The sequence below is a fragment of the Lepidochelys kempii genome, chromosome 5, assembly GCF_965140265.1.
Source record: "Lepidochelys kempii isolate rLepKem1 chromosome 5, rLepKem1.hap2, whole genome shotgun sequence".
In the NCBI taxonomy this organism is placed as follows: domain Eukaryota; kingdom Metazoa; phylum Chordata; order Testudines; family Cheloniidae; genus Lepidochelys; species Lepidochelys kempii.
The window spans coordinates 122,929,426-122,953,767 of record NC_133260.1 but is presented as its reverse complement, the minus strand read 5'-3'; the positions used below and the strand labels follow the sequence as shown (position 1 = coordinate 122,953,767).

Sequence of the window (24,342 nt, the reverse complement as noted above, 5' to 3'; positions counted from 1 at the left end):
AAACAGGTGGAGAAGGCTGTACCATACAGTACGTAACAATATCTGAGCTGGTCCCAAAATACAAAAGCATTTAACCAAAAAACACCTCAAACTCAAAGTTGCTTAGAGTTCACAGGGTTCAAACGGATCCATTTTCAATTTTGATCGAATCAAGATGTTTTTGGTGTTTTTCATTTTGGTTATAGAAATTTTCCCTTTTCAAAAAAACAAACAAAAATATTTCCTGTAAGCAAAATGCCTGTGGTTTTGATAGTGTTTTTAATACAGAAAAAAAAAAGCTGAAGTTTTCAATGTTTTGACAATTTCTTTTATTTTCGGAAAGGCCATTTTCTTGATGACAATTTTTTTTATTACAAAAATTTCAACCCCATCTTGAAAACATCTATAATTGGTTTATAATATTAGCGGAAAACCAGTCATATGCTATCTTGGATCCACATACCATTTGAACAAGCAGGTAGCTAAGTGAGACTAACCTTTCTAATTTACACCTTTTTTACTTCCAAGTTGACGTTGTATTCTGTGTAATTCTGAAAGATTCACATAAGGCTATTGTGTTGTCATAAAAATGGGCTAAAAGCATATCCATCAGGCCAAATCTGTTGTCTCTTTGTTGCATTCTTCTGCTCCTGTGCATGAATTAATGAACAGACACTTGAAATTCAAAATCTAAACCTCTCAAAGTATTGACACATGCTTTCTTAAACAACTCTTTCACCTCTAGGTCACTGGCTCACACCATGACTAAAGTTCTGATCTTGCAATGAACGTAAGCAATGAGTAGCCCCATGAAGGGAATCATGTGCTTAAGCCTTTACAGGATCAGGCCTAGGTTTGTAGGTTGCTACTACCTGATGGCTGCTTGGGGTCCTACATGGAGTGAGTTGCTGGTCTCAGTACAGGTTCTAGTAGCTGTCCACACATCATGAAAAAACATCTTCACCACAGCGGTACTGCCCTCCTTTTTGGTTTCAGGGAACCCAAGGACAGGGATGCCTAACTATATCTCACCCCCACAGGTGGGCCCATAGGGTGAGGCTTATTGGGGATGCACTTATTGGAAAATCTCACCCTACAAATGTCTGCTCTGTAACGGCTCTGTGGATAAATGGAGGACTTCAGTTAGAAACATTGGAATGATGGCTCAGAGCAGTGGCCCATCTAGTCTAATATCTTGTCTGCAACTGTGGCCAGGACCAGATGCTTCAGAGGAAGTTGCAAGAAAACTTGTAATAGGCCACTAGGGAATAACCTTCCCAGAGGGAAGTTTCTTCCTAACATCAACACACACCCCCAATCAGTGAGGGATTGGCTTATGCCCCAAAGCAGGAGAGTTTATACCCCTTTCATTGCTGTTAATTTAAAATCTTTTTTAAAAAAGTTTCCAGTCAAATCTTATATCAAACAAAACATCCTAACGAATTCTGACAACTCTACAGCCCTTCCAATGCATGGCAGTGCATTTGAAAACGCTCTTATCCTGCTTGTTGACGGTGGAGAATCTAATTTGGCTTTTATCATCTTTCAGTCAGGTACTGAGACCAAAGATAAAGCCAGCTGAAATGAAGAGAAGCTGACAAGAAAAAACAGACAAATACATGCTGACAGTTGGAACAAAATAACCAAAGCTTATCAACTTAGTATGATGTGGGAGGGCCTCTTAAAAAGCCATTCACATTCAGTGGTGATGTGTACAACAAAAGTACCCATAAATAAATACTAAGGGTTGCACTGTGAAGGGGCCTTAGTGTAAATGAGATGAAAACATGCATGGAAATTGAAAAGAGAAATATTTCAGCAATCCCTGGTCCAGTCCAGCTCCACTGAACTCAATGGCAATACACCCACTGACTTCCCAGTGGACCAGGATCAGGTCCTAAATTAATAATCATTTTCCTATGCAAGACAAAACTCATGTTCAGTGCAAATAATCATGCCTGGCTAGTAGATTCCATGCACATACTGAGTCAAACTTTGGCTCCACTGAAGTCAATGGGAGTTTTGCCATTTACTTCAAGGGGATCAGGATCTGACAAATATTGTGCAACTATGAAAGAGATCATCCGATGAAGTGAGCTGTAGCTCACGAAAGCTTATGCTCAAATAAATTGGTTAGTCTCTAAGGTGCCACAAGCACTCCTTTTCTTTTTGCGAATACAGACTAACACGGCTGTTACTCTGAAACCTATGAAAGAGATGCCACTGTAATAAAGAAAAAGCCTCAAAGCCTAGCTCTTCCAAACCATGGAAGAAACAACCTCAAAAGGCACAATGTATTATCTGAAATACTGACACTTTATGGCGATACCTACATTTTTCAGTTTGTAATTTATTTTCGGTGTCTCTTTTTCATCCTTAGGACTTCACTGATGACCAAGAGTTATTCAAGGGCCTCAATCAGCACAGTGGAGATCCCCCTTTGGCGAGACAAAAGGTATCATTGAAAGAAACAGAGCAACTGAGAGTCTGAGTTCCTCTGACCTCATTGCTCATCCTCTGTGAACTGGCAGTGGAGGGACAGGTGAACACCATTCACACTGGGTGAAATTCTCCCTTATGCAGAGAGGCAGCACCTGACCTATGCACTGGGCCTTTCGTTTTCTGTTTTTATTTTACTTAATTTTTCCTGGGAATTTATCAGTGTTTATTACTACGACAACAAAACCAGGTGAAAATTGGTGGGGAAAAACTATTAATATTTCTGGGTAAATATCGGTTTATTCTGGTGAATGGAAGAACAGGGGGAAAGAAGTATTCAGTCGACTGAATTCCATCCATCAAAGCATCAGTGTGGTTTGCTGCGGAACTAAAACAGAACTCAAAACACAACGCCACCGCTGAGTTTAAGAAAACAATAGAACTCTAATCCCCAAAGAAAACTTTTCATTTAAATAAACTGTTTACTGTTGTAGACTTAGAGCAGTTAGCCTATATTTACATGTAATAATTGGACCACACTATTTGCACTGCATACATTCAACTTCATCCTTTTCGCCTGTTTTTGTTTTTTTTAAAACTTTCAAATACTTCGAGGTCTGAAACATATTCTGATACAGATTTTTGTTTCGTGTGTCAGATCTTTTAACCATTATCTGCTAACAGCTTGAAATATGTATGTGGTGGGCGTGAGATTCATCAGTACATTCAGAACCTGCGTGCGGGCCTGTTTGTTTATTGTGTGCATCTTCTAGACTAATACACAGCCTGACTTCAACAGGCAGCTTTGTGTGTACACACAGACTACTGTGTTGTCGTAATACATACATCTCATGCCATGCATTGTATTTTCTTAATAAAACACATTATTTTTCTATATTTGAATGATGGAAAAGTAGGGTGAAAATCATGAAAAAAATGAATTCTACTTTTTGTAAAACCCGGGATTTTTCGGTAGAAATCAGTTTAAACTGAAAACAAAGGGACTCACCTAATTGGGAGTTGGTTGTTGTTTTTCCCAGGAAGCCCAAGCAGTTCAGGGCTGTGAACGGCTTGGACTGCCTGGGGGGGAAAAAAACCAAAGAGAAGAGAAAAGTGCTGAAAAATGTGAGTGCTCATTCTGCCACACCCGTAGGCAGAGATTCTGCAGAACTGGCTCCTCTTCCCCTCAGACCTAAAGGAGAGCCCTGCATAACTCCAGAGCTTGTCTCTTTGACCAACAGAAGGTGGCCCAATGAAGCGTATTACCTCACCCACCTGGTCTCTCCTCTTCCCTCAGTTCAGCAGCAGAGATCTCCCCATAAGAAAACTGCTGGAAGCTTTGAACCAGATCAAAAAGCAAACCATTTTAGAAAGCCAGTTCCAGGCTGCTGCTAAAAAGGTGGAAGCTACTGTGGGGAGCTCAAGCAACAGTGCTCCTCAGCTGCTCGATTCTGCAGTTACCGCCAGGCGTATCTTTACTAACTCCTGTGCGTAGTCCGGATTGATTTTTCTACCTCCTTTAGCAACTGTTTGCAGAATCAGGCCCCAAGGCCACATTAACTGTAAATGAAAAAAAGAAAGGAGGCAAGACTGGCAAGAGATCAAATGAATTAAAAAGACTCGAATGAAAAAGGGAATGTGGTCAGCCCTTATAACAATTAGAGAACCAAATCAGATCTACAAATCTTACGCATCTTCCAGATTCCAGTGGGGAGGAAATGGATGGATCTTGGGGAAAACAAAATCCTGGCTCTGCTGGGTCTGATTGTTAAGGATAATCCTGGGGACTACATGTTGGAAGTAGGATTTTGTGAAAAAGAAGAAACTGAAAAGATGACAGTGGGGCAGAGGATTCTGCAATTGTCATTCTGATTCCTGGTGCAGAAAAATCATGTGATTTTTTTTCTTTGAAATAAAAATCCAGGGACAACATTAATTCTTTCCCTGACTGAACCCCGGAACTCAGCAAAGACGGAAAATGTCACATGCAGTAGAGAAGGATGTAACTGACAGAGGGGATTCCATGCATTTCCATATCTGGCTAAGCCCTGGAAGATAAACAAGGCTGGTTTGTTCTGGCACGAGTTCTTCGTGCTTCTGAAGATTTTTTATGAGAAAGAAGAAGACTGAACACAGCAGGCTAGAGTGGCTTTTAGCTCATCCCTGTGTTAGGGACAGTGTGGCCCTGCCCTGTGACAGGGCAGGCCTGGTGAGGGATGAAGCAGATCCCAAAAACCCCATAGCAAGAAGATGAGCAGGTTGCACCATCCTGAAGGCCAGGCTGGAGCAGCACCAAAGTCATGGCCTCACGTCATCCCTTCTATCTCCCCCCAAATCCTGAGCAGCCATGCAAGGCCCAGTCATAATCTCTCTTTCCAGATACTTAAATAGCCCTCATCATCACAGTAGCTCAGTGTCTTGGCCCCCATTCTGAAACTGAGCCACTGTGGAAGATTAATCTGACCAGTGTATTTTTCTCTCCTGTAGCTCGAGGCATACTCTGCTTAGGACCCACATTGTTCTGTTTTCTCTTCTCTAGTTAATACACAATTTACTGTCCCTCACTCATTCGCCTGCCCTTCCACTCACAGTCCGCAGACGTCATTCCGCCTTTCCTGTTTCTCTTGTTGTACGCTCTATCATAATAGGGATCTCTGTTACTCCTGTTTCTATTATTTGTGCCAACTAATGTCCTATGATGAAGACAATAAGATAGAGTTAATTCTACTAGCAGTAAGTACATTGTATTCTACCATGTACTGATTAACTGCTCCTCTTTAGAATAGAAATCTGAGGGGATGGCAGCTTTTAAACGATAGTTTTGCGTTATTTCAGAATACATTAAATTTTAAATAGCATGTTGTATGAAACAACTGTAAATAGCGTGCCTGTTCTCTACCAGCTCCAGAGTAAATTCAACACTAGATCTAAGCTAATAGGGTTTACATGGCATTTAAAAGGTACACAGCCCTTCTGCAAGACCTCTGCGCAGGGATGAAATCCACATATCGGTCTTAAATGGGATTTAAAGGTAGATACACCCAGGGGTAAGTTCACAATTTGATATTAAATGCATCTCTGCCCATACAATTATTCAGCTTCTTAGACAATTTCTGTTCCCAAAGAGATCACATTTTTATTGCTGCTGCTGTTTTTCACCCCTGTCTACAGTCTTTAGAACTGAGTATGGAATAATTTATCCAGTAACCAACTTTTGTTGACCTCGCTGATGGATGAGCATGTCATTGGATATTTGAAGCCATCTTGCTGAGTTATATGCCCAAGAATCCAATGATCAGATTAAGTCATCTTTAAGGATGCTGAGATACATCCATCAGAGTGAACCCAGTGGCAGAAGCAGGCTCAATTATATAAACAGAGGGGGGCGGGAGGGGAGACATTTTAAGATAAATGAAACCTGACTATTATAAAGGGATGGGAAACACTAATAACATAAGAAAACATCAGTTATCTAAGAAAATCTTCCTCACTGTCAGGGTAGTTAAGCACTGAAATAAACTGCCTAGGGACGTTTTGGAATCTCCATCACTGAAGGTTTTAAGAGCAGGTTAGACAAACACCTGCCAGGGATGGTCTAGATCAGCAGTTCTCAAACTTTAGCAAACTGAGGACCCCCCCTCAGCCCTTGCCACACCCCCTTCCCCAAGGCCATACCCCTGCCCTGCCCTTCTTCGAGGCCCCACCTCCACTCACTCTATCCACCCTTCCCCACCCTCACTCACTTTCACCAGGCTGGGGCAGGGAGTTTGGGTGCAGGAGGGGGGTGAAGGGTGTGAGCTCTGGGAGGGAGTTTGGGTACGGGACGGGGTGAGGGGTGCGAGCTCCAGGAGGGAGGGAGTTTGGGTGCACATCCCTCTGGCAGCGGCTCCTAGGCAGGAGGGGTGGGGCAATTCCCAGCCAATGGGAGCTGCGGAGTCAGCGCTCGGGGCAGGGGCAGCACACAGAGACCTCCTGCCCGCCCCCATCCCCCAGGGCCTAAAGGACGTGCCAGCCGCTTCCAAGAGTGGCATGGAGCCGGAGCAGGTACAAAGCCTGCCTTCACCATGCTGCACTGCCAGACTTTTAGCATGCAGGAGGCGCTGGGAGGGAGGGGGAGGAGTTGATCAGTGGGGCCCGCGAAACCCCTGAGGTACCCGCAGAGACCCCCAAGGGTCCACGGTCCCCAGTTTGAGAAACCTTGGTCTAGATAGTACTTAGTCCTGACTTGAGTGCAGGGAACTGGACTAGGAGACCTCTCGAGGTCTCTTCTAGTCCTACAGTTCAATGATATTATTGGTTTCAGAGTAGCAGCCATGTTAGTCTGTATCCGCAAAAAGAAAAGGAGGACTTGTGGCACCTTAGAGACTAACAAACAAATTTATTTGAGCATAAGCTTTCGTGAGCTGCTCAAATAAATTTGTTAGTCTCTAAGGTGCCACAAGTCCTCCTTTTCTTTTTATGATATTACTGAAACAAATAAGGGCATGTTAAGCAAGGAAAGTTCTGAACAATGAACTCACTAAAAAAAACAAACCACCCTGTCCCCCAGCAGGATCAGCATTAGTCAAATAGAAATGTTAATTAAAAACTAACAGTTAGGATGAGCTTTAAACATACACAATCAAGTCTCAAAATATTTAACAAACAAAGCCCCAATTTAATCAAAAATACTATTACCGACAAGTTGACAAAGCCAAGCCGGGCCTGGGAGGCCAACAGTATAAAGCTCTCAATTTAGCAGTTGCATATCATCTTCACTCTATTTTACTATGAATTAAGCTTATTTATGCTCCTTCCTCAGCCTTCGATATTACCCTGGAATTTCACAGCAACCCAAGGGACAGACATGGAACATAAGGACAAAGGCCCGTCTATGGAAGATGGCAGCTTACCTGCATTAATGTGTTCAGATGCTGCCAGCAGGACAGACTGACTCACCGCTAAGCACAAATGTTTTCTAAGGCAGCTTGTCAGTTCATGCCCTCCTAGGCCCAATTCTGCTTACTAAATTGAGGTATGTTGACATGCGTCTAGCCTTGGCCACCGATAAATAATATAAATATCAAAGTCCTGTCAGAAAATATTCAAAATAAGATCATTAAACTGCCTTATGCCCTTATGAAGAAAACACACCACATATTGTGCTCACACCCTCCACAAAGTCATTTTGTCTCACCTGAAATGGAACACAAAGCACTTGTCATTTGATAAATAATGAAGAAGGCAGTGTAATTAATTTTTCTGGATGTTCTGTAAGTGCTTACCAGGCTGCATGAGATTATTGAATGGGATCCTGCTACAAATGGGTTAGCTGATCCCATAATGGCTTTTTTCCACCCCTTCTTCGTAAAACACACTGTCAATATTGCTTCCAAAAAGATGGGGTTTAGACTGGGTGGGCTACTCTTAGCTGCAGATCTTTATATACTGAAAAATGCAGATTTACGAGGCAGTACATGCAAATCTATCAATGCTGGGAACACACGAGTAAGCCTAAAGCCTTTTGCCCATGTTTTGTGAACAAACATAGCATGAGCTATAGAGGAACAGTAATTCATAGATCCATTGATTCATCGATTCCAAAATTGGAAGGGACCATTGTGAGCCAGTCTGATGTAATATGTACTTGGGTTTGTCATTCTGGCATGGCTGACATGCATTTTCAAGATTGTACTGCTGGGGAAAATGAACTCCAGTGTTTCTAGGAACGGTGCTCCCTGCTAAAAATCAAACATTCAGTTCAAAAGCCTCTGGGTAATGGCAGAATAGTCACTAACACACAGCTCTCCGCTCTATTCCCATATGTAACAAGTTCTATGCACATGATACGCAACCATTATAATCTTTTGGAGGGATTGCATTTGTCCATCATCCATTTCCTACTCATTCAGCTGCTTCTCTGTTGATCCCCAAGTTGCCTGCTTCCCTTTCTGCTAAGAGAAGAAAATGTACCAGTAGAAGTTAGCAGTGTGACTGAAGCGTCATGCAACCGGGCGGGCAATAACAAATGGTCTTGATGAGTTCTATATCACTACATTTTCACTAGACATGTGAGACCACCTAGAAAGACCTGAGCATGGAACTTCAGCTAATGAAAATTCAGTTTTGAGCAGTCTGGGGCTGAAAATCTATTGGAGTTTCAGTTTTTTGTGGAAAATGAACATTTTCCATGGGGAAGGGGAACCACAAAAAACAACAACAACAAAACCATTTCCCAACCAGATCTAGTCAAAATTGCCTTTGCCTTGTTGTGAATGAAGAACCGGTATGGGATCTCCCTCCAACAACTCCTCATGCAAGGTACCCTCCTTCTGCAGGGAAACTCTTTTCCCTGCTGAAACCCAGTGCACTGCCAATATGTAACAAACATATTTCATCCATGTTGGCCAGATGATGTAAGTCCTGTACAATTCATTTTCAGTATCCCTGAATTGAACCTAATGATAGACTGTGGGTAGGCTCAGGTGCTGTATTAGATATGTGTATGACATCTGTCCTAAGTTAGGGTTGGCAGGATAGATGCATGTGGCCATAAGCCATTTCTCAATAAAGAATGATCAAGTCTGAGTGGGACATCAGATCTCTCGTTCACTTTCCTTTCAACTGTCTGTGCCCTTATCTAATATTAGACGTCAGACGTTTTCCTCGTTATTTCTCAAATACATGGGTCACTGGCTTCACGTATTGTGTGAGCATGAGAGCAGAAGCAGTAGTACTGAATTTGGCTACCTTATATGCGTGATGGCCTATCTTTAGTCACTGCTGTGACAATGCTTGTGATGACTCCCTGCCACTGAACCTTTCGAAGGTGTCACAGTTGCCACGTGGGTGCAGTCCCCCAACCCACAACCTACTGGGAATGCTGGAGGTGCTGCAGGCTCCTGCTATGAGCTCCTTCGCGTCTGGTGTTTGGTCCTTCACACACTCTCTGACTCTGCAGCCACAAGGCTGAGACAGATGCAGGTGATAGCTCCCCGAATCTTACTCAAAGTGGTTGTGGCAAATAGACTCAAGGCACACGGTAGGGCAGATATAGGCTACAGCCGTTTTGTTTGCCTTAGCTAAGGCCTGAGGAAGCTGTGGCTTTCCGGAATTGTGCTTTTATCCTGTTGATCTCCGAAGAGACGTCGATAATCATGAAAACCCATTAAGGGCAGGTAAACTGTACGTTGGCACATCGCCTTGTGCCTCTTTAAATAAAATTAAATGCATGCTCAAGATGCCAGAGGTGTAGTGATGCAACATTGTGAAACTTCAGCAGTTTGTGAATTACACTTCCACAGGGGAGACCTGTACTTCCCTAGAGTAAAGACAGTGCCAGAATGATACCGTTAGAGACTAGTGTCTTTTGATCCAGAAGCTCAAGTACAGTATGAACAGCAGCAGTAAATAATTTCCCGCCCTACCCAGATCTGTCTCAGCCTGGTCCTTGAAGAAGCAGCTCTGAGGATGAAAGGCTGCACAGTTCATAGATTCTGAGATAAGAAGGGATCATCTAGTCTGACCTCCTGCGTAACACAGGGCATTGAACTTCCCTGAAATAATTCCTTTAGAAAAACATCCAATCTTGATTTAAAAATTGACTGTGATCAGCTTTATGCAAAACCAGCCCTTGTCCTCTCTGCCATGAAAGGTGCCAACTAATGGCAAGTTTTATGATGCAGATATCTGTCTACTAGCACTTGAAACCATTAATTCATACTGTACAGGTGACCCAACACCAATTAGATGTTCACTTGCAGTTCTTGGCAACCTGGTCCTCATTCCAACTGGTGCCCAAGAGTAGAAAGACTCTGTAAGCTTATTAAAAATCTCGATCTGTCTTAGAAACCCCCTGCGGCACATTAGGAAGATGTGCAATTGGCCTCGTTCAAAATGTGACATATATTTCCTGCTCTGCCTGCAGAATTCTGAGCACTTACATTAAAAAAAAGAAATAGAGCAGGGAGGAATTCATCAATGGTAAAATGCCCAGAAATGTCAACAGATGTGATTCTTATAATGAAGCAAATGGCACCTGTTTTGCTTTGCATTACGGTGATCTTCTTAGAGTGACTGAATTTTTCACACTTTCCTCTATTACGCTGACACTTTTGCTTGATGAAGTTGGCATCGTATTTTATGAGTTGGCACAAGTCCAGTTTAACAGGTAGGAATGAGTAGAAGCATGCCAGAGAATCAGCATTAGGTTTGATCTGTTAGCGACCAGATTCCTGCAGGAGAATATCAGAACAGCTTCTCTAACTGTTTTTGTGCAGATGTGCTTTTCCTACTCCAGGTCAATTCTGGATTACGTTTAAAAATGGCAAACACGTCTTGCCCCACTGAATCTGATCGGTGGTTTGCAGGGAAGAAAAGATGTATTGTGTTATGATGAGTCTCCATCCCGCTACTTCTCCTCTCCTTCCCCATAAACAGCTCTCCATCGGAGTCCCCAGAAATCCTGGCATACATAATTTTATAAAACCCAGCCAAATTTCCTACTGAATACCTTAGCCAGCTTCAAAAGAGAGAGCTATAATTTCCTTTAGTTTAAACTTTGCAGGATGCCCATGTATAATGAATGGAGAAGAGGGTCTCAACAAGTAGAAAAATCAGTTACTGTACAAGATACAAAATGCAAATAGAAAAGCAATTACTAAACAAATAGAATAAATTATTGTACTTGTGGAAAAGAAATGTACTTCATCTTGTTTTCTGTGAATATGTTACAAATGTGACAGAAGCATGCAGTGGAATGTGAATGGGATGCAATTGCCATCAGATCTGGTTTTATTTATCTGAACTCAGGGTCGCTGGACCAGAATTCTGACCTTATTTAGCTCACTGGTGTCTCACAGTGATAATTAAAAAAGTAATCTCAAGAAAGAAACACCTTTGAATTGTAATTGCAGTGGTAGGATCTCAGTGAAGTTACTGAACATGGCCCCACTTAGACCAGCTGCTCTGGGTGGGCAGGAGCCTGAGCCCATGCAGAGTCCCCTTGATTCAGTGGGGCTTCAAGCGGGCATAAACATTTGCTCACATGGAATCGCTTGCAGGAACCATCATGGATGAAATTCAGCCCAGTGCAGAGTCTAGCACAAGGCTTATGCATCACCTAAGCCTCACTCAAAATAGGGTTAGATGGGACTGACGTGGCACGTGGACCTCGTGATGAGTCTAATCACCTATTTTTTTAATTGACCAAATTCTTGTCAGTGTATGCACCCCAGCCCCCTTGTGTTTGTCCTTTTACTCTAGGAGTTTGGCAAACTGTATCTTTGCCAGTAATAACAGGTGCCACTAATATTTCTCCTCTGTGGGAGATCTTTCTGAGCAAGGCCTGCAGGAATTGGCCCTCAGATGTTTTCTTTGCTTGTTACATCGTTGCAAAGAGGAAACAAAGATTGAAAGAGATGTCTTAAATCTGAAGAGTTATTCAAACAACTCTTTTGAAACAATGTAGGAAGAACAGCAGTTTAGCCGCCCTGCCTGTTGTAAGTAAAAGTGACATCTAAAAACAAACAGAAACCTTTCTTTTAGTCCAAAGAAATCATGGTTAACTTTAATCAAAAATATAAAAAGAGACATAAACCTTGCAGACACCATTCTATTTGTCAGTGCTGGTGTGAATTGCAAGGTCTTGCATTTATTCCACTTTTTGGGCCCCTAGAGAGGGTGTGTTAGATAGCTGATTAGTACGTTTGTGCATGGGGGTCTGTCTGGAAGCTACTAGGAGAGAGAATAATGATGGAGCACTAAGCTTGTGGGATAACTGATCAAACCTCTGTCTATTACATTTTGTTCTCTCCCCCTTTCCAGCTAATTACATCTTCAATCACTTCTTCTGTATTATTTTTAATGTAACCCGAAGGATCTCAGCTGTACATGACAAATCAGAAACAATAATAAGATGCCCTACATATTGCACTAGCAAAGCTCCATACTTTTAAATATAAATATGCCTCTTGGTGTAAGCCCCATTTGAATAAAGAACATTACCTTGTCTCTCGGGGGAAGCACTGGAAGATGGGATAAATATAAGGCATGTATTTGTGAAAAATAAAAGCTACATACACATTTCAGAATATCACAAGAACCTGAGTGTCCCCCCCCCCCCCCCAATGGATGTGCGTTGCTGCACTTCATTATCATAGATGTCTGGGGAAGCCCCACGCAAAAGGTTCAATCTTGCATTTTCATGGAGGCATAGGGTGCATTGAAATATGCCTAAATGTAGCCTATATCGTTATGCTGGGTAGGAGGAGACACCAAGGAATGGGCCAATTAAAACAGGGACTGATTCCAGTTTACACAGAGGCTGATTTGCATCACTCTACCCATGGAAAACAGCCTTAGGATATGCATTTTAAGGATTCCAAAAGGGAATCAATAGATGAATATTTGGGGGAATGGTACCTATTAACTGATAAGCAACCCAAACAATCCTTCCGAGAAACGAGTGATGGAGGGCCAAGTCTTTTAAGCCTTACTCACACAAATTAACATCCTACCGGTGTGACTCTAGATCATTCATGGGAATAAGAGTTGCAGGATCAAAACATTTAACTGAAAACTTTCACACACACACACAAACAAATGTATAAAACCTTCAGAACAAGTAGAGCGGTAGTTTCAGCAAATGTTCTGAAGGCAAGATATTGGAGGGGGACACAGCGCACGTTTACGATAAATGCTGTTGCACTCCAGGGCTAATCAACGACAAGGAACACACTGTATAAAACATGTAAATACGAATACGTACAGAATATATAAACAAGTTGTTCGACCAGTTTCACATTGAAGCAATAATACATGCAACCTTTAAAAAATGCAAAAAAATCCCCCCAAAATGGATAGTCATAAAAAGATATTGAAGTCAAAGGGAGTTTTGGACATGCAACGAATACAGGACTGAGTCCACAGATATTGTACAGTATTCATATCCAGATTCTACAGTCCTTGCACAGGCAAAACCCCTATTACAGTCAATGAAAGCTTTGCCTATGCCTAGACTTCAATATTGGGTTTACAGAACACAGAATATAGACAGATAGAGAGCCAGGTCCTGCAAGTAACTGAACACCCTGTTTCCATTGAATTCACCATGGGATACAATGGGCCAAATTCTAAAAGGAGCTAAGCATGGGTCTCCCATCAAAGTAAATGGGACAAATCTTGGACTCACTCCTCATTGAATCACATGGCACTTTTACCTGAATAAGGACTGAATAAAAACAGAGCAAGAGGACTTCAAGATTTGACCCAAGAGAAGTTGAACGTCCTCTCACCTTTTAGGAGATGACCACCTTGTTCTCACACTACACAACACCACTGACTTCATTAGGTTTGCATGACTATAAATGAGAATAGAATTTAATTGTGTTCAGAGTTACTCTTGACATAACCCAGAAGAGGGAAGCTCAAGTGCTTTATAATGTCACCAAAATCTCAGAATTTTTCCTTGTTTTACTGCTGTTATTCTCAAAAAAATGTGTGGTCCTTAGGGGGAAAAAATAAGTATAATCTTGAAGGTATTTCCCTTGAAAAACATTATCTCACAGAAAAAGCAATGTGGACTCTCTATCCTCCTCTGCTGGATTTTGAAAGGTATTTGCTTCCCTTCCCTTCCCTCTCTCCTGTGCCCCAAACTTTCTCTCAGTAGAAAATGAAATCAGAACCGATCTCCAAATTTAATAAACTAAGATTCTATTCCGATGGCAAAGTAAGAAATGCTGACTTTTAAAATGCACATTTTAGAAACCAATTCTAACCATTACTAATGTGCTTCCTGAATACTTCCTGTACATTCATGGGTGAAATACAGCATGACTGTTTGTAAACAAAAATTAACTATATGCAATTGATTAATTTTTGCACACTACTTTAAGAGCCCAATTCTACAGTTTTGTGCAAGAGGACCCTTACATCTCTCAGAGCCCCACTAGGGTCAATGGACTCAATGTGAGGATCCAATCCTGTGGGAACAGTGCAAGATTGGGCCCACTGAGTGCTACATAATTGCTAAATATTATCATTATTGCTATTTTATTAGTCACACAAGAAAACTCATGAAAACCAGACTTTTGTAACTGGGAAATCTCTAACAAGGGGAATATCTAAACTAAAAAAAATTCTACTTGATTCTGTAACAACATCACAGCTTGTTGTTATGGAAATCCTGGAGATTTCACAAAATTCCACATCCAGACTCTTGCTGCTGGATGAAATAGGAAGGAGGGGAAAAAGAGCTGTGAGACAGAAATTTGTTTAAAAAAAATCTTGGATGACTAGCAAAGCTAGCAAAGAAAATTAGGGAATAATACATGAAAAGCTAACAGAATTATGGTGTGATTAAATGTATTTTCAAAGCCCTCCTTCTCTTAGCATGGAATTTCCTCTTTGACTGATCTCCCGACTCATTTCTAAATATTTCCTAACTGCCATAGAGAAACTGCATCAGACCTTTACAGAAGATAGCACACTCCAGCCCCCTTTCTGCCTAGACGGCAGTGCTGGACAGCCTGTCAGGCAGAGCCACGTGCAGTCTGTCTATCCAATGCAACCATCCCCAAGATCTGCACTGGGACCCCATACTCTGCTGTGTAGGACCAGGGCACAATTATGTCCACCAAAAGTTTTTCTAAAGCACCCATCCAGTGGGACTTGCACACCATTCCCTAAAATTAGAAGGAAATAAGTTCCCTCAAGGAGGAGAGGTGAAAAAAATCCCACCTGTCCCCAAACAGAGTGAAGGTTCTTACAAAAACAACAAGGAGTCCGATGGCACCTTAAAGACTAACAGATTTATTTGGGCATAAGCTTTCGTGGGTAAAAAACTCACTTCTTCAGATGCATGGAGGTTTTTACAATGTCCAGGGCCCAGTTCTGTAGTCCCTCCACATTAAAGCCAATGAGAGTTTTGGCTACGCAAGAGATGCAGAATCAGGACCATTGTGACACGTGGAGTGAATGTTGAACCCGGGATTTAAGATGGTGGCGGTCTCTGTTTTGACATTTATTTTTGAGGATTTGGGTTATCCATTATATACTGCCTCAGTGTGTGGTATGTTTCAACATGTGAAACAGACATATGTTGCAAGGGAACAACCTGGGAAGAAACAGGTGCGGGAATACAGGAACAGAAACACGGTATTCACTGCTCACATGCACTTCCCTTCCTCTCTTTGGGTCACTGATGTGAATCCCAAATCCGCCCCTTCTCTTCTGAAGAAGGTAACCCACTTCTTTTCCTTCCACTACAGGAGCCAGGTAGTTTCTTCCCATCATCAGAAGTATTCCCTTCACACGTTGTCCCATTTAAAAGAGAGATTGGGCCAGAGGCTCAGCAGATGTCAACCGGAATAGTTCCATTCAAGTCAGTAGCATGACATCGATTCACACCAGCTGAGGATCTGGCTTTATGCATTGAAACATTTTCTATGGACAGGGCACTACCATGGTTCCCAAGGAGGAAAACATCTTGGGGGTTCATCTCTACATATGCAGGTATTTACATGCCGTAGGAGCCACTCCCTTATCAAAATGTGTTGTCTTCACAGGCATCTTAAAGATATGGAAGAAATGTTTATCACTTTTCCTATTGATACTCACAGAAGTAGAAGGCAAAAATAAGGAAAACAGCAGCCCTGTCCTCAGTCAAGTGCGGAAAGTGTCCCTTGTATATGCCACACTCTCACACATACCCTTCCATCGTAAGAATAAAGATGCAGCCAGCACCAGCTCATTTTGCCTCTTGGGGAGACTCCAGCTCCTTTCATCTCCTGAGGTTGATTTCAACATGCCTCGCAATAACTCATCGTTCATGCCCATTAGTGACCCAAGTGTCACCTCAGCTGTTTGTGGTACATGCACAGAAAGAGCAACCATCAAAACAACAACACCCCTTCCCCACCCCCCTGCTCTTCTGTTGAATACAGCACACAGGTCACTTTTTAATCTGCTGGTGAGGCATAGGATGGAGTCCCTGGGGGCTGTGACGGAGCAGCAGGGAGTGGAGTGTCATGTCCCAGCTGCATATGTGAATCCCCTCAGCTCATCAAAATACAGCCCAATGTCTACTTGAGAAAGCAATCCACCCACACAGATCTTAACACGGAGAGACAGGGAGCCACATGTATCAGCATCAGGGGGCTGCAAACATATATACACAGAGAAACAACAGACCCATAAACACACAAAGAAATACACAAATACACACATGCATCTAGCCTGTCTCACTGCTGGTGTCGCTCCCATTATACACCCCCCCCACACACACACATGGAGTAACACAAACAGACCCACAACACACACAGAGTGAGACACACAAAGAAATATACATGCAAAGGCAACCAAGATACACCCTCCACCCCCAACACAGCCACAGAGGGAGAGAACTAGCCATGGCAAATATTTACATGCATGCAGATCCACACTCCCATATCCACACCCACACCAACCAACCCTTCTGTGTCCTTCCACAGCCAGCCCCAGACTCACCCCACACCCAGCGGCCAAGCCCCCTTTGTCCCCACATGAAAGGGAATAAAAAAATTAAAAGTTTGCTGCGGCCAAAGCAGGTGGGGGCTGCACCCTGTCAGCTGAGGAATTAAAGGAAACCCCCCCCCATCTTTCTCCCCCAAATCTGCCTCCAGACACCTCCTCCCCCAGCCAACCCCTCCCAGCAGCCCCCTAGCAGCCCGGATCCCCGCAAAAGGAGCCCCCAGCCCCTGACTCACCTCCAGCGCAGCCTCCCCTCGGTCTCTTTCTTTACGGGGCTGTCCAGCTAGGAGCAGCGGCATCCAGGCAGCCTGCTGCCCGCCGCCCCGCTCCCCAGCCAAGGCATGGTGACCGCGGGGCGCCTGGGAGGGCCGGCCCGCGGGCCGGGCTGGGGCTGCGGGGGGGGGGGGGGGGCGCTGCGGGGGCGATCCCGCCTCCTGCTCCTCCTGCCTGCTCCTGGCGCGGCTGCTGCCCGAGGGCCAGGCTCCGCTGTTTGTTGAGCACCAGGACCAGCCGGGCAGGAGCGCGCAGGCGCAGGGGAGGGGACCCGGGGCTTTCCACCACCTCCCGAGCCCGGGGCGACCCTGGGCGGAGAGCGGGGGGCTGGCTGCCTCCCGCCCCGCCGCGCCGAGCCCGGCTCCCCGGGCGCCCGCCCGGCCGCTCCGCCTTCCCGCTCACCTGCCTCCCGGAGCAGGATCTTCCCCTGTGCCTGGCAGGCAGCCCGGGAGAACCGCCAGGGGGCGCCTCGCTGCGTCTTTCCCCTGCAAACTCGCGGGGCCCCGCTCGCACCGTGCGACACCCAGCCCGGCGCCCAGCCTCCGCTCTCTGCCCTTTTCCTGGCGCGGCAAGCCCAGGGGGGCTGGGGCTATGACCTGCCGAGCCGAGAGGTGCCAGGCCCCAGCCCTGGCAAGCCCCCGGCACAGTCTCAGCACTGGGTGCTTGGCTGAATCCCGGCGACCGCTAGGCTTGGCCAAATGCGACGTCGCTTGTTTTCCCTTTTCACAGATCGTATGGATGTTTGGTTTTAAGCAGTTTCACACACACACCCGATTTTTATCCATGTATATGTTCACAGTTGTGGGACGTTGGCCAGGGGGGGTGGGGGAGAGGCATCAAACAATGCAGAAGGGTCAGACAGTAACGATCCCATAACAGTTGAGCTGCAAAAAGTGTTAACTGTGGCAATGCAGTGTCAACGTCGCATGTCAAAAGATACCAAGGCAAGAGCCTTAAATCAAACTCTAAATTCTCAAACAGCATTGGGCTCTGAGCAGGGGGGGTGGACTAGATGACCTCCTGAGGTCCCTTCCAACCCTGAGAGTCTATGATTCTTGCTTTGCCTGTCTATTATCGATGGGAATATTTTTTCCTCAATTTGTGCATGTACGGAGAAATCGACATTTACCAGTAAAAATCGAATCCTCCCAAGCTGATCTATAGCACCATATTTATTGTAGGCAGTGTTGCAGCTATCCTGGCTCCCCCTCCCAATCAGTGGGGTTTCACAAATACAAAATACAGCCAGGCAGCAACACTGGGGAGCAAATGGAGCATAAAATTGTCTCCAAATGATCTAGGAGAGAACACTTAATGTTTGCAGCCCTGATCCTGCAAGCAGATCTTGACTCTGTGTTGGCTGGGCCCATGTGTAGCCCCCATCACAGTCAATGCCTGCATGGAATAGAGTGAAGGTTCAGGGCCAATCATTCTAACTTACATACAGATAAAAGAAAAGGAGGACTTGTGGCACCTTAGAGACTAACCAATTTATTTGAGCATGAGCTTTCGTGAGCTACAGCTCACTTCATCGGATGTAGCTCACGAAAGCTCATGCTCAAATAAATTGGTTAGTCTCTAAGGTGCCACAAGTACTCCTTTTCTTTTTGCGAATACAGACTAACACGGCTGTTACTCTGAAACCATACAGATAAAAGGTGCCATGCACTTTCCTATGCATTATAAAGACTCAGTACAATCAGGGCCACAATCAGTGATATTTCCTAGGGTTTGCTGATTTGGATTTTATTGTAATAAGAGATGTAAAGGCCCCCAATCACGCAAGTCCTTCCTAACATGAGTAGCCCTTATTCATACAAATAGTCTCCCTGAATGAAGCCCATGGGACAGTTCACCTGAATCAAAGATGGCAAAGACCCAGCTGCTGGTGTAGCATTTCTGAATCTTAAATACTTTATAGGGTTCTATAATATAATAATGACTTACAAAATGACCCTTGTGTTAAATTAAAATTTGCCTACAGCCCACACACTCCTGCTATTATCATCCAAGAGAGGTAACAGAAAATGTTACTGATGCTTTAAAGAAACTAACTTCACATTTATTTCCAGCTTCCCACACAGGCAGTTTTTGGTACGCTCCACCTGTTGGGTCTTTGTCCCAAAGGAAGCAAGGGTGGAGGGTCCAGTGATTAAGGTGCTGGGTCTTCCAAGTCCTTCTTCAATTCCCTGCTCTGCCACAGACTCCTTGTGTGACCCTGAACAAGTCACTTAGCCTCTTTGTGCCTCAGTTGCTCATCTGTGAAATGGGGATAATATCACTCCCCCCACATGGGTGTGGTGCAGATAAATACATTAAAGATTGTGAGGCACTCGCACACTATAGTAATGGGTGCTGTGTAGGTACCTACACAGGTACCTAACTCTTATATTGCACTTTTCCTCCATAGATATCAAAGTGCTTTATAAAGGATGTTGGTATCAGCCCCATTTAACACAAGGGGAAACTGAGGCACAGAGAGGTGCTATGACTTGCCCAAGTTTACCCAGCGTGTCAGTGGCAGGGACAGAATCTAACAGAATCCAGGACTCCTGTGTCCCAGTCCACTGCTCCATCCTCAGGGCTCATGAGACCCAGTCCAGTGTTCTGTCCATGAGGCCATATTGCCTCCTACAATACCTCAGACAGACAGATTTATCTCATTGTCTCAGATTGAGTAAACTGGTTTGGAGAAGAGTCACCCACTTTAAACCAAACTTGAACTTTTGGAGCTTCAGATACATATCTTGTTTCCTATCTTCTCCCCTTTCACAGCTCTCTCATGTGGCCAATTGATTCCCCCAGCCGCATCTGGATTATGGAAGAAATAACAGCCGAAAAGCACAACAGCTGTTTCCCCACTCGCAGCAGTCGGAAAGTGAAGTGGAAACAGTGCAGGAAAGCTGGATCTCCTGTTTTTTTCCCTGGCGCCTATGCTCATGCAGAGTTCTAACCTGCTTCTAATTTCAGGGAAGCGCAGCAAGGGGTGAGGTTTTGGTTTGTGAGTGTGGGTGGTCGTGTGGCTTGCCTGAACCAGCAGCAGCAACAAGGGCTATTTTTAGCCTAAAGTAGGCCAGGCAGCCCCAGAAGAAGCTTTAATAGGAAGAATATTTTTCAAGGAAAATAACCAAAAATAATAGAGAAAGGTAAAGAAGAGTGATCATTGAGCAGTGCTCCACACTAACAGCTGCTAAACAGGCATTCAGACAACCTATACGCTGTATTTTAGGAAACCTGCCTCTTTCCCCCCCCCCCCAAATAAATAAAAGTCAACCTTTCAAAAAACTACATGTAACTTTTGGAACAACTGTATACCACTGATGGGGGCAACACTCCAAGGCTGGGATTTTAAAGAGAAAAAATATTATTATTTATTACCGTATTATCATCACACACAGGAGCCCCAGTCACAGAGCGGGACCCCATTGTGCTAGGTGCTGTACAAACACAGAACAAAAAGGTGGTCCCTGCCCCACAGAATTTACAGTCTAAGCTTAAACCCTGAAGCAGCAGTGTATCCTCATTCAGCAAGGCTTTCAAGAACATGCCTGACTGTAAGTATGCACCTAAGTCCCATTGAATTCAGTAGGACTTAATTACGATTAGGATTAAACACATGCTTCAGTGCGTTGATGAATCAGGGGCCTAAGTCAGTGAGCTGCCCAAATCCAGTTGAAATTCAATGGGAACTGGGTGCTACCTCCTTTGCGCCCCTTTGACAATCCCAGCCCAGGTTCAGTAGCGATTTGTCATTTAGTGGGCCCAATTCTGGTCTCAGTGTGGTGCAAATTGCTAGTACCACTGTAATTTTTCAGATGGTTATCATCAATAATAAATGAAAGAGTCATCATCTCCAACTATAAGGAGAGTCTCTCAAAATATTCTTTTCTTCTTTCATGTCACCTGGCGGCTCCCTCTTCTGGAATTAACATTTGAAATATTTAGCTCATTACTGTGAGACTTGACACTACAGGTTTTGCTGTGTTATGGAATTATCCTCCTCCTACTGTGAGTTGTATCCTGGGACACCCACAGTATTAAAAACAATAGTGGCCATAGTCAGTCAAACCACCAGTTCAGCTAATTTAATATCCTGATTCTAGCGATGCCTAGTACCTCATGTTTAAGAGAAAAGCATTACCAACAACTCTGCAATACATTTAAGATTTAATCTTGTAAAGTGATCCACCCTCTGATTTATGTGTAAGCATGTGAATAATCCCATTGAAATCAATGGACTACTCTCATGCTTAAATTAAGCATGTACTCAAGCTCTTTGCTGGATAAAGGCCAGAATCCTGAGCAACTTGCAGTATTGTGCTCTTAGAAATTTGCACTGTGCTGAACACAATGGGAAAATGTATTTCCTAATCCATATTGGCAATCAGATTAGATCCCTTGGCGTGAAATTATACTTATTTTAGCATGCAGCCCTACTTTAAAATCCAGCAACTATAAATGACTCAATAACCTTTGCAGCAGTATCAGTATATGTCAAGAGAATAAATATTCCCTAAATTTGTTTACCCTTAATTTCATCAAGTGAGCTCTTGGGACAAGATAAAAAGAAAGAACCGCTCAATTTCCACAGCTCAATTTTCACTTTATTCTTCATAGTCATAAATACCTCATTCAAGTCCCCTCTAACTTGTTTGTATCCCAGTCATTAGGCAGAGTGTTTCACAGTGAAGACACTCCAAAGTTCTAGTGGACTTGAATTTGAAATCGGTCTTTATTATTACGATATATTAGAAGACACACAAGTTCTTGGAGTTTTGGGAGATACATTGCGATATCTACATTTTATAATGTTCTCGCAGAGAATTGTCTCAAAACACAGGGCAAGATTTTTGTTAATGGGTCTGTGACCCTAAGGACCTCTTTATGCCAAAGAGTGTACTGCTGAGTAACAATAAATCCCAGCCGGTCTGACAAACTCACTATGCCCAACACGCAGAATATTTAGCCAAACTCTGTATTGTAAGGTATCATCTGGTAAGGGGTGACATTCTGGTCATGAAGAGCATGGTGTGATATATGTAGGGGTTGTATATAAGAAGTTCTTTTTCCAGCACACATACATGTTCTTGAAACATGTTGTGGAAGCAGTTGGTAAACAAGCCTGCCTTAGACAGAGGAGTGTGGATTTACCTGTGTTCACAGATCAGCTGACAGGCAGATGAGAAAACAGCACGGCCTGATTACAAGCAAAGGCCAATAAAAGTACATGTTTATCTAAGGTAAACTAGGCAGTCCAGAAAGCAAATGGACCAGAGGATGAAGAAGGGGCTTGGGACCAGCCAGCCAAAAGCACGCAACAGGGGAGAGGAACTTTGTCTGGGTTTACTTTTCAAAGAATACATTTCAAGGGTTATCTGAACTATAAAAAAGAAAGGGGTTCCTTTGTTATCCATCACTTAAGGGACGAAACGGACCAGTGATCTTGGAATCTGTGAAAGGTTGACCCCACAGTCATGCGGGTTGAGGTTGCTGAGAACTGACGGTAGTGTAAAATTCCCTGAGACCAGGAGTATAATCTGTTAAATTTTAGACACTAGAATGCATGTTTTATTTTGTTTTACTTGTAACCATTTTCTCTTTCTGTTATCTCTGCATAGTACCACTTAAATCTCTGTTCTTTATTAATAAACAATTTTAGCTTTACTATAAAATCAACTCAATCCCTGTTATATTAAGGTGAGGTGTGCAATCTCGGCTGAGCCAACAGGCTGGTGTGCATTCTGTCTCTTTTGAGACAGCAGACCTGGTGTTTCTGTGGGCACCAAGTGGCAGGGGCTGGATGCTACAGAGGAACACTCTTCCAGGGGATAAGCTTCAATCTCAATAAAGTCAGTGGGACTTAACCAAGTGCTTCAGTGTATGCATATGCTAAGCACTTTGCTGAATTGGAGCCTTAAAGTAGTTTAGCAATAATTTTACTGATGGCATGACTGGCATCAGTTACATTTTTTGTCTGTCATATGCCATTCAGGAAAGCCAGGGTTAAATGCTGCAGTGATGCTATGGGATTCATGCCTGGAGGATTCCTTTGATGTTTTATTGCATCTTCCTATCTTGAAGTGACATTACACATCACTCATCACTAGCCAGTGCCAGAGTCATACTGATCTCTGTAGTAGCAGGAGATTTGATTTAGGGGAAAACTCGGTGTTTATTTACAAACACGTCAATCTTTCTGTATTCTCACGAGCTGGACCCAGTACCACAGCATTACTAACTGTTCGAAACTACATAAAACTACAGATTTGAGAACCCAGTACTGGAAAGTGCTCCGTCCCCTCAGGTTTCAGAGTTGAGAGCGCCTCCTCAGACAGTGAGGAAAAAATAATTTTCCCTACTTTTTGCCAATGTAGTGGCAATGTAAAATTTTGCATGAATTCCCAGTAATTGCATGAAATTCTTCCAAATTATACAATTTGTACCGAACTCAGAAAATGGCTCTCTCTGCACCTGCAAGCTTGTTTCCAGAAGCTAGATTCCAGCAATGCTGATAAATTATAAAATGCTGCAAGATTATTGACCTACTAATTAAGGCCCTGATCCTACAAAGACTTAAGCAAAATGAGATGCTTGCTGCATCAGGGCCCAATCCTGTGAGGATTTGTGAATATGTTTAACTTCTATGCCTTCTGAGTAATCTCATTGAAATATGTACATAAAATTGAGCACATGCATAAGTCTTTGCAGAATCAGGGCCTAACCCAGCAAGTATCTCACTTTGCTTAATTATTAGTAGTAATAATCCATCCTGAGATAGCACTTCAGCTAGGTTGGGAGCCCTTTGTACCAGGTGCTGTGAATCATATAATAAAGTCCCTGCCCCAAGGAGTTTAAAGCCGAAGAGACAAGATAGAACAGGTGCATGGCTTGGAGAGGAAGGAAAATAGGGTATGTTAGCAGAAGCTGACTGTGTGCGCATTTCATAGCCACTCAGTAGCAAGAACAGCATATCACCTGCCTAACCTTAATGAGATGGCAGTTTTCTGTTTGAATTACAGCAAAAGTAATTGGTCGGAAAGGAAATCCCTATTTTGCGGATTGGGATCTGAAGCACTGAGAGATTAAGTACCATGCCTGGGGTCACAGGGGGAAGTCTGTGGCAGGGCAGGGTTTTGACCACTAGTCTAAGTACTAAGCTAGTGC

At 43.5% G+C, this 24,342-nt stretch overlaps 1 protein-coding gene across 3 annotated transcripts in view; it reads right to left on the bottom strand.

Annotated features, from left to right (window-relative positions):
• PLPPR1 (phospholipid phosphatase related 1) overlaps window positions 1-17,856 on the bottom strand; it is a 179,806-nt gene extending 161,950 nt beyond the window's left edge. For 2 of the 3 annotated variants that reach the window (XM_073345701.1, XM_073345697.1), the window contains exon 1: window positions 17,142-17,563. The gene's annotated coding sequence lies outside the window, so the exon portion shown is untranslated. The other variant, XM_073345698.1, reaches the window with a different exon arrangement.
• Between the last annotated feature and the right edge of the window lie 6,486 nt (window positions 17,857-24,342).